This window comes from Emydura macquarii, unplaced genomic scaffold (genome assembly GCF_026122565.2).
Source record: "Emydura macquarii macquarii isolate MOO-44397 ecotype Brisbane River unplaced genomic scaffold, CSIRO-AGI_Emac_v2 contig_2531, whole genome shotgun sequence".
Classification (NCBI taxonomy): Eukaryota; Metazoa; Chordata; order Testudines; family Chelidae; genus Emydura; species Emydura macquarii.
Genome location: NW_027132668.1, coordinates 10,080,898 through 10,097,284, shown reverse-complemented (window position 1 = coordinate 10,097,284; position 16,387 = coordinate 10,080,898). Strand labels below are relative to the sequence as shown.

The following is a 16,387-nucleotide window of genomic DNA, read 5'->3' as shown; positions in this document are numbered from 1 at the left end:
TTGTTTGTTTTCTCTTTCATTCTTTCCTCACGGGGAGAGTTGTGCATGCATTGTAGGGTTCTGTTTTCATGGAATTTTGTGTGTTTGTAAATGAATATGCTGCTCTAGGTTTGTTCTAGAGAAAGCAAGGTCAAAAATTGTGCATTGCATTTAGAGTGGAAGGTCCTTAGCTTCTGTGATAGATCATTCCACAGTCTAACAGTGAACCTCAAGAAAGCTTTACCTTTAAGGTAGTAAGTTCACTGTCCTAAGGAGTAGAGTTGTTGACCATGGTCTTCATCCCAGAGGTTTATGTGATCTTATAAACAAGGTGGGCCCAGGCCATTGACAATATATCGACACAGCCCAGGCATCAAGCCTCCCAGCCCAGTTAGACAGACTTTTGGATCAGTGGGGCTCATGCTAGCACTAGAAAAATAACTGTATAGACATTGATTTGAAGTTGTGACTTGGGCTCTAAGGCACACCTCCCCACAGACTTCAGAGCCCAACCTTCAGCCTGAGTTGCAACTTTAAATCAATGTTGACACAGCTATTTGAGAGCATTTGTGCGAGCCCCACTGACCCAAGTCTGTCAGCCCAAGCTGGGAGGCCCATCGCTGAGGACTGCGTAGTTCTACTCTGAGTGTCTTGGAGATAAGTACCAAGACCTTGAACATGATTCAATATTCTTTGGGAAACCAGCGTAGAAAGCAGAGGATAAGTCTTTTGTGCTTGTGGTAACTTATGTTGCTCAGGAGACACACTACAGTGTTCTGTACTAGTTGGCACTTCCTAAGGACTGATGGCTTCATGAGCAGGTAAATCACAGTGGTGTCCAGAGAGGAGGTGGTAAAGGCCTGTCTAACCAAGGTCTGATCATCCTTCCTCAGGATAGATCAGAGTGTCCTAACTAGCCAGAGATAATAGAAAGCTCTACTCGAAGATGATGCTATGTGAGAGCTTTGGGTCAGTGGGAAGTCCAAAAGTGCTCTGAAACTACAGACTGAATTGACCAGTTGTGAATGTAAACCGTCAGCCACAGGAGACCACACCATTGCTGCAAACTCTGTTCCCTCTGCTTTGCTCAGGTTCAGCTTCAACCAGCTGTTCTTCAGCCATGAACTGAGCCCCTCCAAGTACTGGATCATCTTGGCGGTAGTGGTGTGGGTATGTGTGGTGAAGGATAGATAGAGCTGCTTATTGCTAGCCCTTGAGTCCATGTCATCTGATCAGGTCACCTAGTGACTGAATGCAAATATTGAACAGGATCAGCGAGAATTGATCCTTGTGGGACTGCACAAGTGAGGGACCTAATGGCGGAGACACAGTTTCCCATTACTAGTCATTGACTGTGTCCCTCCAAGAAGGATTTAAACCACGTTAGTACATTCCCCCGGACCCTGGCAACCTCTCACAGGGGAGACAAGAGTATCTCATGGCTGACAGTGTAAGATACTATACAGGGGTCCAAGAGAATCAGAATGGATGTCTGCTGTCTGTCCACTGACAACAGGAGATCATCCATCAGTGCCACCAAAGTGGTTTTTGTCTCATGTCCTGGCCTGAATCCAGAATGTGCTATTATGACAGCTGCCCTCTTGGCCAGCGCACCAGGGATTGAACCAAGGACTTGCAGAGCGAAAACAATGAGCTGCTACAGCTTGACCTAAAGCTGTGGTTTGGAGCAGCTCAGATCCTCTGTGGATCAGCACTGAAGGGGACCTGTAACCCATCCCAGTAGATTACACTGAGTCTAAGATAGTAGATCCCATTAGATGAGCTGGTCATTGGCTTTTGACTAGCTTCTCCATGTGCTTGCTCAGGAATGGAAGGTTCGACGCTAGGCGATAATTGGCTAGATCCAGTTTGTGACCAGATTTATCAACTCCGCACTGGACAAGTGGGAGTTTACCAGTCACTTTGAGCCCAAGAGGCCATGCCCCCTTGCCTCTGCTGTGCATGCTTCAGGTGGAGAGAGCAGATAAAAGGAAGCTGGCCAGCTCCGTCAGGGCTGGCTAAGAAGGAGGATGGATGTGTGGTCCTGGCTCCAGCCAAAGAACAGTCAGTCCTCCAGACTGCGGAGGTGGGTATCCCAGACTACACTGCGGAGAGCATATTGGCAGTGGATCCCTCTATCCATGGAAGACAGGCCCTCAATGGACTTAAGGACAGGAAGTGACCCAGGGAATATATTGGGCTTGGTACTTGAACGATACTTGAGCTCTGCACAGGGAGGTTGCCAGCTTCACAGCACCCTGAGTCAGAATCTAATGGAGGAGAATGAGAATGAGCCCAGGTTCCCCTCCCCTCCACTTCATGCTGGCAGCTGGGCATTACTGCCAGAGACTCTGATCATTTGCTGTGCTCACCCAGGGAGCTTAAACCCTGTTTACGATTGTTTGCTGCAGCCAGAAGGACTGTTTGTTTGCTCTGCCCCGCCCAGAGGGCCTGAGTCCCTGACTGTTGATCTGGCCCAGCTGAGAGTTGCAACAATTGTGTGCTGGGATGTATCAACTCTGCACTGGACATGCAGGGACACCCTTCCCTACAACAGATGTTAAGAGCCCCTGTGACACCAGTGTATCCAGGATGGCTTTCTTTTGAGCTAGATTCACTATTGTGTGTTTGTAGGAGGAAGGGAAAATTCCTTCCCTGAATGATGCATTGATTATTGAATGGTTAATGAATGGCACAAGTTGCTCATGACTCTTTCACCAGCCAGAAAGGGCATAACTTGGTCCCCAGGCCTTGGATCAAGACTCTCTTAGGATGCCCAGTGTTTCTTGATGAGTGAATATACTGGACTCTTGGAATGTGAATGGGCTGCTGGTTGTGGGTGTAGCTGGGGTGAATCCATGCTGTCTGAGAAGCCTTTCAGAATGTGCATGATCTTTCAGTGCCATAGGATGATAGTTCCCCACAGCACTTGTCACTGAGTTCACTGCAGGCCGTAGGCACTCAGGATTGATAAAGCGAATTACCTCCCTAGATGGCTCTTTGGGGCATGATTTGGCATCTTCAGTGGAGGCTAATAGGAAGGTTCTTTTGGCCTGTAATGCAGCCTCACCATAGGCTGAGGAATTCTTTGCTTCAGCCTATCTGTCACCCTTTATTTTCCACCATTGGGTGCATGAGTTTCCAACCCTCTGTCTTCACCTGGCACAAGGTATCAGAAAACAGATCTGTGTAGGTGATGGGGATGAAGTGGGGGCATTTGGGAACCACTGTGTTTATGGTTGAGGTGGCTGTACAATGATGGTTCACCAGATCCTTGACTTCTTTTCCTGTGTGTGGAGTGCTGTTATCCTTTAGCAGGTTTTTAATGAAGTCTGAATCTTTATAGTCTTATCAAGATCATGGGTCTGTCTTGTTGCCTGGGAGAGCTCTGATCATTGCCTTAATGAGGTGAGGGTCGGTACAAGTGGCTGTTTTATATTGTCATCTAATCCAAAGATTAGGTCCAAAGTGTAACCAGTGTGTGAGCTGAACCAGAGGTGACCTGTGAAAGTCCAAAAGAGACAAGTGAGATGACTTTGGGGGGTTTTGCATCTGTCTCCTTGTCAGCATGAATGTTGATTTCTTCCATTATGACCGTCTGAGGTATTTCACCATCATCACTGACAAAGTATAAATGAGTTCCTTTTAAGAGATTTTTGTCACCCCAGCTTGAGAGTTTTGACCTATGTAATTTGTTGAAGGTCACATAGGAAGTTCTATGGCAGAGCCAGAAACAGAAATCTAATCTGCTCATTCCCGGTCTTTTTAATTACATGGCTCTCCTCCCCTCTTAAATAAAGATATAAATCATTCAGTATACAGCTCATACAAAAATATGCACCTCTAAGAGATATAAGATGAAGCTCACCACCTTCAAAAAGTTTGCTAAAGTTTCTAAACTTGTCAAACAGTGAGTGGTTCACTGCATGACAATTTTAAGTGTATCAAACTCAACATTATTATATCTACAGTATATGCTGGGAAATATAGGTCTATTCATTAATTCATTCTGGTTCATATTGTTTTCTTTACTTCCATTTCCTGATTTTTGTTAGACTAATGAACGAGCTATGTTTGTAAGGACAGAAGTATAATGAAAAAGGATGTGAAAGAAGGGCCAGATGACATCACTTAATTCATTTTAAGGAAGGTCAACATTTGGTTGTTTATATTCGTGGCATGTTCATTATTTGTTCAGTGATAAGAGCATTTTTGGTGTGCAGGCTGAACTACAAGACCTGTTACAGAATGCAGACAATGTTTGTGAATTGTTGTCTGTTGGTGAGAGCAAAAGACTGAGAGGCAGGAAGATCTTGGGTCCTAAACCAAGCTGAGTCACTGACACTGTATTTCTCAGAAAGGTAATTGACCTAAACTCTTCAATGTTTTAGAAAGTAGCTCAGCTGCAGAACTGAGTAAAAACAGGATCTCCGTGACAAGTAAGTACTGAATGTAGGATGATAAGCTATTCTGAATAAATTAAATTTATGCTTTCTTTTTGGAAAATCAAAGGTCCATGTGCTCTCTTTGGCAATCTGGATCTAAATTTTGTAGTGAGAGCCTCAGGTTTCTATGGCCCTCCAGTACAGCAAATTGGATGGTTTGTAGCAGCTTCAGGCAAATTTAAAAAAGAAAAAAGTTTGAGTTTAATATTAAAAATGAATAATATAGCATGTACAGCATTAGATGTTTTATTAATTATAATATTAAATAGATTCTATTTTACCCTCTCCCAATACTTTCCAATTTATGCTGTACCCACAGATTTTAGTATTGATAATCCATAACTGTACAGAGGAAACACAACAGGAAGTTAGCTTAGAGATTGTCAGCTGAAGAAGAAAAAATTGAAAATGGAAAATTGCATTTTCAAGTACAGGCTGGTGTAAAATATTCAGCTTCTCCCAGCCAATCTTTCAGAGATCTTAACTGGCACTCTACATTGTGTAGTTTTATAACCAGGAATGCCAAGCCTCCACCTGCCTCAGAGTACTTCAGATATTTTGTCTGCATTCTGAGACATCTCTTCTGCGAAATGAATGACATGAAGAGCTTTTCCAACTCCCTTCTTTTCCTTTAATAAAAACAAGTTGTAACATCTGGAGGAGATAAAAAAAATATGGGTAGGAGGGGGGAAACAACTATTTGTATTAGGCTATCAGTAATTCTACCCATGAGGAAGAGATGTTTCCACCTTGACAGGACTTTATTTTATGAAACATGGGTGGGATGTTACTTACATGTAAATCAGAAATACCTATTGGGGTGAAATCTTGACTCCATTCAAGTAAATGACAAAACCTCCTTTGACTTCAGTAGGGCCAAGATTTCATCCTGGGATCTTAAATCTGAAGTAATGTATGTCTACTGTGGATTATGAGTTTATGGAATCTATGTGACACCCTGATACCATGGCTCCTGATTTCGCAAATTAATTTTGAACTCTGAGGACATCTTTCAGCTACTGAAACAAAGGTGCATCTGGAGAGTCTGAACAACATATAAAAATTTATCTGCAGTGATATGCAGATGAGGCTACTTCATCTAAATCTTTTACTGCCAAGCCAAACAGGAACCCTGTCTACTGGGAGCACCATAACCATGTGCCCTTGATCAAAGAAAAAATACGTAAATAACTGTTGTTCACGATAACAGCCATTCTACAGGAGTTATATAGCTCTTGGACCCACTTCAAAATATTTTGCCTGCACCATATCACCTCAGTACATTGAAATTACATTCTGTCAACTGCTTTTTCTGTGTTCAAACAGCCAACCAAATCCAGCCGGCCACCTGGACTTGGAGAACCCGGGTCATGGGCTATACTCCTGGTATTCAATGGCAAAGATAAATCTGCTTTTAACAGTTTAATCTGGTCCAGTCAGAGCAGGGACTAAGGGGTTCCATAAGGAGACCAGGTTTTTGGACAAGGTTGGACACCTACATGAGTTGGGTCAGTAGCCACAACTCTTAGGGTCTCTTTCTAGTCTTAATAGAAAGGATACGGTGTGTGTTACACCTGGATGAACAATTTACAATGAACACTTGAGTCATCAAATTTAGGCCTTTTTCCTGTTTACAAATTTCCTACACATCCTACTTTTCCCCTTATCTTTAAAGAGCAGCTAATCCCGGCATGGAGGGACAGGGTTTATATACCCTCCTTCAGGGGCACAGAGACCAATGGCTTACCTGATCCCCACTGGCCCACCCACCAGTTAGGTGATGCCTCCCCATCTTCCTGGCCACCCCTCTCCCAACTTCTGAACAGCAGAAGGACCTTTAAAGGAGCCACTAGTCTTTCTTTTTCCCCACAAAGCTAGATACAGCCCCCTGTCTTTCAGGTTGCAGGGGTTACATTTTACATTGTCATTTTTCAGGGTAGAACTGCAGTTTAAAGGTCATTATTTTAATGATCCATTGTTCCAATACAGAGAGTAGCCAGCAAATGTTACCTCAAAGGAAGGTGAGAAAATAGACTCACCCCACAAACACAAGCACAAGCACATGTTGAAGGTAGGTGGGAAAAAGGAGCAGCTAAGAAAAATTCTACCTTGGTTTTTTAACCTGGAAAATCCTCGCACCTGTGTAGCTCTGAGCAGGTACCTCAGATAATACAGTGGTAAAAGCAGTGGCAGGCTTACATTAATGCTTTCCTCATCACTAGCACTAGTGTAACTGCACTGCCTGTGGTTCAATAGCAAAACCCTTGTTTGCACTGGCAGGTTTGGGGAATCTAAGTTGAACCCCTAAACCTTTCAAGATTTACCACCACTTACAGTAATGTGTTCTGAACTAACATGGTTAACTGAGAGCTCCCTGTATTTGATGTCTATAAGTGGGGACCGGGAGAATATATTCCTATGATCTAAAACATTGGACAAAAAACAAATTCAGGTTAAAGGCTGGGGTGATGGTCTCTAATTCATTCCGCTGTGGAAAAAAATTAGCTCCAGATCACCATGTAGTGTTACTGTACATACTGTAGGCTTGCATTCTCCATTGCCTTGCACCTTGCATAGTCACTTACTCCTGTGCAATGTGAGTGCAAAATGCAATGAAGTCAGAATGGTAGCACCTTACACTCACTTTGCACTCACTAGCACAGAGGCAAATGACTGCACATGGTGCAAATCAGGCCCTCCGGTAAATCATGTCCTTTTGCAAGAAGTGTGTACATCAAAAATGTGTCCTTAAGGTAGCAGAATCAGCTCCAGGTTACTCTGTTGACCAGACCCCTTACCAAATACAGAAGTTCTTCAAGTGCTTGCTCATGTCTATTCTGAATTAGGTATTTGTGCGTCACATGCAGTGGCACGCGTATGCGCCCGTATATAGGGCTCTGCCGGCACCTTCCACTTTCATTCCTGCCTTCCCTCCCCATCCCTCTTCAAGGACCCCGCTCACGAGCATCTCCTCGTTCAAGAGGGACAAACCCTCTTGCAAGTGGGAGCGGTGAGGAGGTCCCTCAAGGACAGAGGGGGGAAGGATTCTACTCCTGGTGCTTTTTAATCCCAAAGGCAAAAGGAGGCCTGAGACCTATACTGGATCTATGGGCCCTAAACAAGTTCCTAAAAAAGTTGAAATTTCGTAGGTTCACTCTAGCGACCATCATCCCCTCTCTGGATCCGGGTGACTGGTACGCCATCCTTGATCTGAGGGATGCCAACTTTCATATTGCTATTTTCCCAGGTCACAGGAGGTTCCTGCGGTTTATGGTAGGCACATGACACTACCAGTTTGCAGTCCTTCCATTCGGCCTTTCCACTGCACCACATGTATTCACCAAGTGCATGGCGGTAGTGGCAGCCCATCTTAGGTGCAGAGGAGGAAACAGGTGTTTCCTTACCTGGATGATTGGCTCATCCGGGGTCCATCGAGGGGTCAGGTCCAACATGGCATCGAGATTGTAAGGGACACGTCGGTCACTGGGCCTACTGATGAACAAACAAAAATCAATACCTACACTGCTCCAAAAGACTGAGATCATAAGAGCAGTGCTAGACTCTACACAAGCCAAAGTGCTCCTACCCAAGGTCAGGTTCCTAGCAATGACAGAGCTTATAGCCAGACCGAAGACCCACCCCCTCACCACGGCGAGAGTATGCCTCAGCCTTCTGGGACAAATGGTGGCTTGTACTTACATGGTCCGGTACACCAGGCTACAACTTCGACTGCTGCAGATGTGGCTGGCAACAGTATACTCTCAATCCAGGCATTCCATGGACAGAGTTCTCACGATTCCCTACCCACCGCATACTTACCTCTATATCATGGTGGATGAATCCGTGGCATGTACTAGCAGGAGTACCTTTCAAGGCCCAGAGACCGATGCTGGTCTCAGATGCCTCAGATGTGGGCTGAGGTGCCCACCTCAGTGCCCTATGAACTCAAGGTCTCTGGACCAGGAAAGAGCTGACTCTTAATTAATGTCAGAGAACTCAGGGCAACTCATCTGGCCTGCAAGGTGTTCCTGCCACACCTGTCCAACAAGGTGGAGAGGGTTCTTACAGACAACACGGCTGCAATGTACTGCATCAACAGACAAGGGGAAGCCAGATCCTCAGACCTTTGTCAAGAAGTCTTACATTTGTGGGACCTCTGCATGAGCCACAACATTCATCTGGAGATGGTTCATCTGTCTGGGTTAAGGAATACCCTAGCAGATCGTCTGAGCAGATCCTTTTGCTCTCACCACGAATGGTCACTCCACCAGGAGGTAGCTGACAGTGTCTTCCAAAGGGGAGGAACTCCCCAAGTGGACCTTTTCATGACCAGGGAGAACAAGAAATGTGTTCGATTCTGCTCCCTCTGGGGGCCTGAGGACACCTCCCAGATGGATGATTTCCTCCTATCATGGTTTAGGGGTCTCATGTACACATTTCCCCCGATACATCTCATACACAGAGTCCTTGTGAAGATCAAAAGACAGGTCACGGGTCATCTTGATAGCCCCAACATGGCCTTGGCAACACTGGTTTGGGATTTTGTTGGAGCTCTCGATGGCTTGCCCTTGGTCACTTCCGTTGCGACCAGACCTCCTCTCCCAGGACCAAGGGTTGGCTGCTCCACCCAGACCTGGCCTCCCTGCATCTGACAGCGTGGATGCTTCATGTTTGAACAGGGAGGAGTGTCACTGTTCGGCTCAAGTTCAGAAAATCCTGTTGGAAAGTAGGAAGCCTTCCACCAGAGCATCCTATCTGGCAAAATGGAAGCGCTTCATTTGCTGGGCAGCCCACCAAAACATCTCACTGACTAAATCACCTATTCAGGTGATCCTGCACTCTCTGCTTCATCTGAAACAAGAAGTTTTGCTTTCTCGTCTGTTAAGGTGCACCTGGTGGCGACATTGGCCAGATTGTTTGTTTGTTTGTTTTTTCCCCACAAGATGGCAGTCAGATTCCTCAAGGGCCTGGAGAAGCTCTTCCCTCCACTGCGGGACCCGGTTTCCCAATGGGATCTGAACCTCGTTCTCTCCCAGCTCACTGCACTGGCATTCGAACCATTGGCCTATTGTTCCCTCACGCACCTGTCCTGGAAGGTAGACTTTTTGGTGGTGATCACCTCTGCACGGAGAGTCTCTGAGATTAAAGCCTTCACCTCAGAACCTCCATACACAGTTTTCTTCAAGGACAATGTCCAGCTTCATCCTCATCCTGCGTTTCTGCCAAAGGTTGTTTCCCACTTTCATGTTAACCAGGACATCTTCCTGCCAGCGTTCTGTCCAAAGCCTCACAGCTCTAACGAGCATGAGCATGCATTTGAAGAAGAAAGAATGCTTACTTACCCCGTAACTGTTGTTTTTCAAGATGCATTGCTCATGTCCGTTCCTCAACCTACCCTCCATCCCCTCTGTCGAAATTCCGGCAAGAAGAAACTGGAAGAGAGAGGGGCTGGCAGCGCCCTATACATGGGTACATATGTTCGCCGCTGCAGAGGGTGCTAGAGGAAGCCCTACAGATACCACTGGGGGAAAAATTTCCGGCACCAGTGCATGTGGCACACACACACCTAATTCAGAATGGACATGAGCAACACATCTTGAAAAACAATAGTTACATGGCATGTAACCATTCTTTATAGGGGATGTTGTTCTCCTATCTGTGGATACCCCAGCATTCTAGGAAAGTTCTCATTATCTTAAGGTGTCTTCAAAGAACTGCTACACTTCTGCAGATGTCCAGGACCGCTCCCTAGGTTTCTATGTCTCATCGCATCACATATCCTTTAGAAATAAACAGCTTAGGCAAGGTCTACACTGGTGGCGGCGGTCAACGAGAGATCCGCAAGTTACGTTATGTACGTATGTTATGCCCGTCAACATACTTACGTTCACATAGTGCAGCGTCTTCACTGTGCTGTGTTGATGGGAGACACCCTTTCTCGATGTAGCCTTGCTCCTTTTGGGGAGTTGGATTAATGAAGCTGACCTATCAACTGAGCAGGTCTACACAGACCCGTTCAATCGATGTTGCTGCATCGATCCCTGCTGCTGTGGCAGTGAAGACATACCATTAGACAGCAAAGATAAATTAGAAGTTTTAATTGGCTTTTTACATTGGTTTACATCATATTTTAACATACATGTTTTTTCCTGTTTGTTCTAGCAACCATTTTGAGTTAATATGTAATCATCTCCCTGTTAGGGACAATTCAGCAGAATGCAGCTACTCATAGCTCTGGGATGTCCAGAGAGTGGATTCTTCAGGGATACAGAAGGGGGAAGAATGCTATGGAGTTTACTTCTGCCATACAACCTTTTGTTGTTTATGGGTTAGATCCCCTTTAGAATTGCTCATGTATCTGTACTGTATAGCCAGGAAGTTTTTAAAATGTATTGTGTTGCTGACATTTTTAAAGGTCTTACTAAGCCTAATGTATCACAACTGCACCTTCTGGATTCTGTCTGGTTTGTTTTGTAAATATGTATTTATGGATTGCACCCTCAGCAAGTTCGCAGATGACACTAAGCTGGGGGGAGTGATAGACACTGTCGAGGGTAGGGATAGGATACAGAGGTGACTTAGATAAATTGGAGGATTGGGCCAAAAGAAATTTGATGAGGTTCAACAAGGACAAATGCAGAGTCCAGCACTTAGGATGAAAGAATCCCATGCACTGCTACAGACTGGGAACTGACTGGCTAGGCAACAGTTCTGCAGAAAAGGACAAGTGGACAAGAAGCTGGGTATGAGTCAAAAGTGTCCTCTTGTTGCCAAGAAGGCTAACGGTATATAGGGCTGCATTAGTAGGAGCATTGCCAGCAGATCGAGGGAAGTGATTTTTCCCCTCTATTCAGTACTGGTGAGGCCTCATTTGGAGTATTGTGTCCAATTTTGGGTACCGCACTTCAGAAAGGATGTGGACAAATTGGAAAGAGTCAAGCGGAGGGCAACAAAAATTATTAGGTGACTGGAGCACATGACTTATGAGGATAGGCTGAGGGAACTGGGCTTGTTTAGTCTGCAGAAGAGAAGAGTGGGGATAGGGAGGATTTGATAGCAGCCTTCAACTATCTGAAAGGGAGTTCCAGGGAGGATGAAGCTAGGCTCTTCTCAATAGTGGCAGATGGCAGAACAAGGAGCAATGGTCTCAAGTTGCAATGGGGGCGGTCCAGGTTTTGATATTAGGAAAAAATTTTCACTAGGATGGCGGTGAAGCACTGGAATGGGTTACCTAGGGAGGTGGTGGAATCTCCATCATTAGAGGTTTTTAAGGTGCAGCTTGACAAAGCCCTGTCTGAGATAATTTAGTTGGGATTGGTCCTGCTTTGAGCAGGGAGTTGGACTAGATGACCTTCTGAGGTCCCTTCCAACTCTAATCTTCTATGATTCTATGAAAGCCATTCAAAGTAAAAATTCTTCTGAAAATCTAAATAGAAAATTCCCACTTCTCTGATAAACATGACTGCCATGTACATTTGTTACTAAAAATTGCCTGAAATCTGGGACAAGAATACTTGATAAATTGAGGAGACAAAAGTAAATGGCACTCCAAATATTGAGAGATTATTATGGCATAACTGCCAAATTTAACTTTTAAATGAAAGTAAATCATACAGCCTCCAAACAATGAATATTATGAGCCCTTGTGGCTTTCATGGGCTACTAAATCCTCTGTGAAAGTGCCTTTCCTTAGGAAAGGCTCTTATAATTTTTTTTTTTTTTTTTGAGATGCGGCATGCCTACTCTACATTTGCTAGTCTCACACTGTTCTGAAAGCCGGGCAGGCTACCCCTTTGGTTGGCTACCCCTCTACCATATCAACCCCTTTTGAGCTTGTTAGAACCATAGGCAGGATTATGGCTCCCCTAAACGTTTCATCCAAGGAGTACAAGCATTGAGAGTCTGTCCACTTCTTGTACACTCTCTTCCTCTTTCCACATCTGTACAGGGTCAGCCAGTATCCGAATCTAACCACACTGCTCACTCATTTAGATCTATATTCTCAGGCCATCTCTACACTAAAGAGCCTATGTCTGCATAGCTATCCCAGCTTAGCCCCCTAATGCAGAAGCAACATGCTGACAGAAGGAGGTGCCGGGGCTCAAGCAATTTTTTTACTTTCACAACTGGTGTGGCAAGCCCAGAGGTGCCGGGGCTATGAACTGTCAAGCCTAGAAGTGGCGGGGCTCAGCCCTGGCAAGCCCTCGCACAAATTATGCACTGTTCCTGATCAACATAGCTCTGCTGACAGAACTTTGTAGTGTTGACCTGGTCTAATTCTTTCTATCAGGAACAAAGAGAATATTTTCACATTGGTCTACATTCGGAAAAACTGAAATAAGTAGATCTTCATGAGATTAAACGTATTATTGAATCTTAATAATCAGATGTGTGCACTTCATTTTGCACACATTGTAGAGGATACACAGAACTGTTTTTCAAAACCAGCAATATGGCTGGTGGCCAGGGCTGTGTCTGTTCTCTTGTGAAAAGTCCTTCCTCAAATGGGTCCCAATTTAGGTTCCATTTTCTTTCCAGAGAGAGAGAGAGACACCTTGCTCTCCTGAATTTCAATGGGAATTGTAAACATACACAGTTTGGCCCTTGATATGTAGGTCAAGCGCTAAAGTTATTGTAGTTATGCATCCAAACAAACAAAAAAAGGCCATGCATTCTTAGGTAAAAGAGAGGTTTTCTTAGCCAAATAATTCTCAGGACAGTTGCAGAGTACATCCACACCCACATGCTTTCCTTCCTCTCAACCAGCTGCCAATCTACATCTCCCTTTCCTCTGGATATCTGCCCAGTTAAGCTTAAGTTTTGACTTCATAGGGGATTTACTACCCAGGACTCTTAGTAGCTGCTGGATTGAAGGCAGTCAGAGCTTCAGGTGACTGATTCCCTATCCTCCACTACAGTCCTGGCAGGTGTGTCTGCCTGCAAAAGGCAGGGCTCTAACTTGATGGCAAGCAGATGGATGCTGATTTAATCCCTACCATCCCAACCAGCAACACTCTACAGACTGGTTTTGAATGGTTTGTTTATAGATTTTGCTAGGAGAATAATTTGGCATGCAGAAGACACAAAATTTATTCTTTTAAAATAAAGCCATTTTTGAGTGATTACAAGCAGAGTAATGCATTTGAAACCATTGACATTCCTATTTGTCTTGTTTCTCTGTAACAAATATGCAAGCTCATTTTTCTTTTTGTTATTTTAAAGTAAGCAAAGGAAGAAAAACTTCCAGGTTAGACTTTGATGGACAACGTTTCAGCATGAGATTTCGCATCTGAGTGTAATCCCCCTGAAACTATGGGTTTATAAATGAAGAATTAGCAGATCTGACTGGTTATGCTATAGTGTGCTGCTTTCAAAGGCATGTTTGGAATCCTAAATTGACTCTCAAGCCATAATCTCTCATAAAACAACCAAATATGCCATCCATTGCAACACCAGACAAGTATGAGGTTTTTCAGCACTACTAGTCAAATCATAGCTTTATGTTAAGTTCCCAGACGTTCTAAATCCCTCTGTAAACCTTAGCCTGGCATAGATGCTGTGACTGAGAGGAAGAATAAAGTTACACTATTTCATGATCACAGCAGTACAGTTATTGCGGAGGTACAACATATGAAATTCTGCAATAATATCAAAGACCACATGGGTGTGCAGAATCTGTTGATACCATGTTGCAATATTTTGGTTGTAATCTCCTTAATGTTTAAAGCTGTGTGTAAGGAAATGGCCTATATTTCCTGTTTATGATGGATTAGTAGAACTGTACTGGGAGCTTTGTTCTCTTTCAGAATACCAACTGTTAGATTAGTGGTCTCAAAGGGGTTTGAATGGCATCGAGGGATGACAATGACTTAAGTGGATTATTTTGTGTTAAATGCTAATAATAAAGAAATCGTTAATACATGCAGAGTTTGAATGGGTAGTGAGCGTTTATTGTTTTAATGAGTTTTGCTTGAGAAAACCGGATTCAGGTCAAAACTGAAAGTCTCTGTAAATTCTTTGCTGAGAATTGCCTTTTGTTGGCTGGATGTGTATTGGCATAAGAAATATTGTCTTGGGACAAAAAGTTTGTGAGAACAGAGAGGACAAAATATTCTTTGTTTTGGGACACATGAGCTTTATACTTGCATTTTTACATAAATGTGATTAATATTAAATATGCTAGTGTTTTATGCACAAAGTTCACAGACATCACTGGCAATTTCACATTTTCTCATTTGTATATAAATAGTAAGCTCTATCTCCATCTGCAGCAAAATGTTACACATTAACTACATTCTCCTTTCCGAACACATGTGTAATCCCCATTGATATTCATAGGAATCACCTGCACTTAGAGAGGAGAATAGACTCCAAAAGAATTTCACTGTTTGTATTGCATATAATATAGGAAAAGATCACTGTAGCCTTAAATGACTTATTTTAAAACTGTCTTCAACATACCATGGGAAATTATTTTTGTGTCTAATATACAGTACATCCAGTCTATAACTCCAGTCTATCATTGCTTTTATGTACTCACTATGTCTGATTCTGCAGTTCTTACTCACACTGAGTGCTTACTCATGTGAATAGCCCAACAGAGCTCAATGTAGAGCTGAAGAATTGTTCCCAGATAAATCAGCCTAGCAACTATATAACTGCACAAAGCCAAAGTCCTTAATGTGTACTGTAAATGATGGCTAAATAACTAGTGATGAAGAAGATGACTTAAAATGAGTTTAAATAATGATGGATTAGTAGTAATGACTAAACAATACAAAACTTGATCAATAAATGATTTAATTTGATTAAAAACTATAATTCTCACTGTACATTGGTCTGACTGTTTAGATACTATATAAAAAGAACTTTCTCTTAGCTATTAAGTAACTATATTTGTGTGAATAAAACACTCTGCACTTACACTGTATACCTTCCATAATTAAGCTGCACTGTAACAACCCTTAGGATTTCAAAAGAATGTGGTTGCTTGTATCTTAAGATAATAGTTGGACATTTAATGACAGGAAATTGCAAGAAACTTCCAAGACCAACGCCAAGATATGAGAGGTTAATCCTACCTCTGACCTTATACTTCATCAGACTTTTTGAATTTTAAGCTACATATTTGGTTCTTGCCTTCAATTTAATTGCGCACACTCCTGAAATGTAATTTAATTTTAAACACAGTTTTCACATATTCAGGTCAGTTTTCAGTAAGTCCGTGTTTATTGACATAAACAATTACATTCATTTTTCTCAAAAATGATAGAAATCAATTAATATTAAAAAATGCATTGTATATTTCTAAACTTTTGTCCCTAAGAGTTTGGGGCTTTTTGAATGACAATGTCTTATGTCATACTCTAACTTGATTCCCCTTCCATCTGTATAAATATATATAGCGTTGTTTACATAAGACTTTAACAAGAATCTTTTAACAAATTTACATTTAAACATTGGGAAGAAACTCTTATGTTACTGCATTGTCATTTAATGTTAAATTATTGTGAAATTGTAACACTCCTTCAATGAATGATAAACATTTATAGATGGTAAAGTGGAAAATGTTTCCTCTAAAACTCAGAAGTACAAAAGCCAAACCCAGGTGAGAAGAGTCCAACCATAATCCAGAATGGAAAATTAGAGTCCGTTTGAAACATTTTCGCATTGACTTCTCTACCTTCTAGATAAACCTTCCAGATTTTTCTCTGAGTTATCCCAAGAATATTTGTAATTAAAGAACATAAAAAAGAGGAAAAGGAAATTTAAAAAAAATTCCTAAAATTATGGAATGAAACAATTGGTGTCGCCACTTTAACGGTGAATGTTGCTACAACTTGCAAATTAAATGTTGGAATAAAAGATGTCATAAATAATGACCTCTGAACTTTTTTCCAATCTAAATATGTGTTAACTGCCTTTTTTCCCACAAGTACACTAACTTACCAGGTTCCAAAATC

At 42.8% G+C, this 16,387-nt stretch overlaps 1 protein-coding gene across 3 annotated transcripts in view; it reads left to right on the top strand.

The window, feature by feature from the left end:
- Positions 1–16,387, top strand: part of COL4A2 (collagen type IV alpha 2 chain) — a 191,355-nt gene that overhangs the window by 35,451 nt on the left and 139,517 nt on the right. Inside the window, exon 2 of one of the 3 annotated variants that reach the window (XM_067563703.1) lies at positions 4,203–4,340. The exons of the other annotated variants lie outside the window; for them this stretch is intronic. The gene's annotated coding sequence lies outside the window, so the exon portion shown is untranslated. The remainder of the gene's footprint in view (positions 1–4,202; positions 4,341–16,387) is intronic. 3 annotated transcript variants of the gene reach the window in all.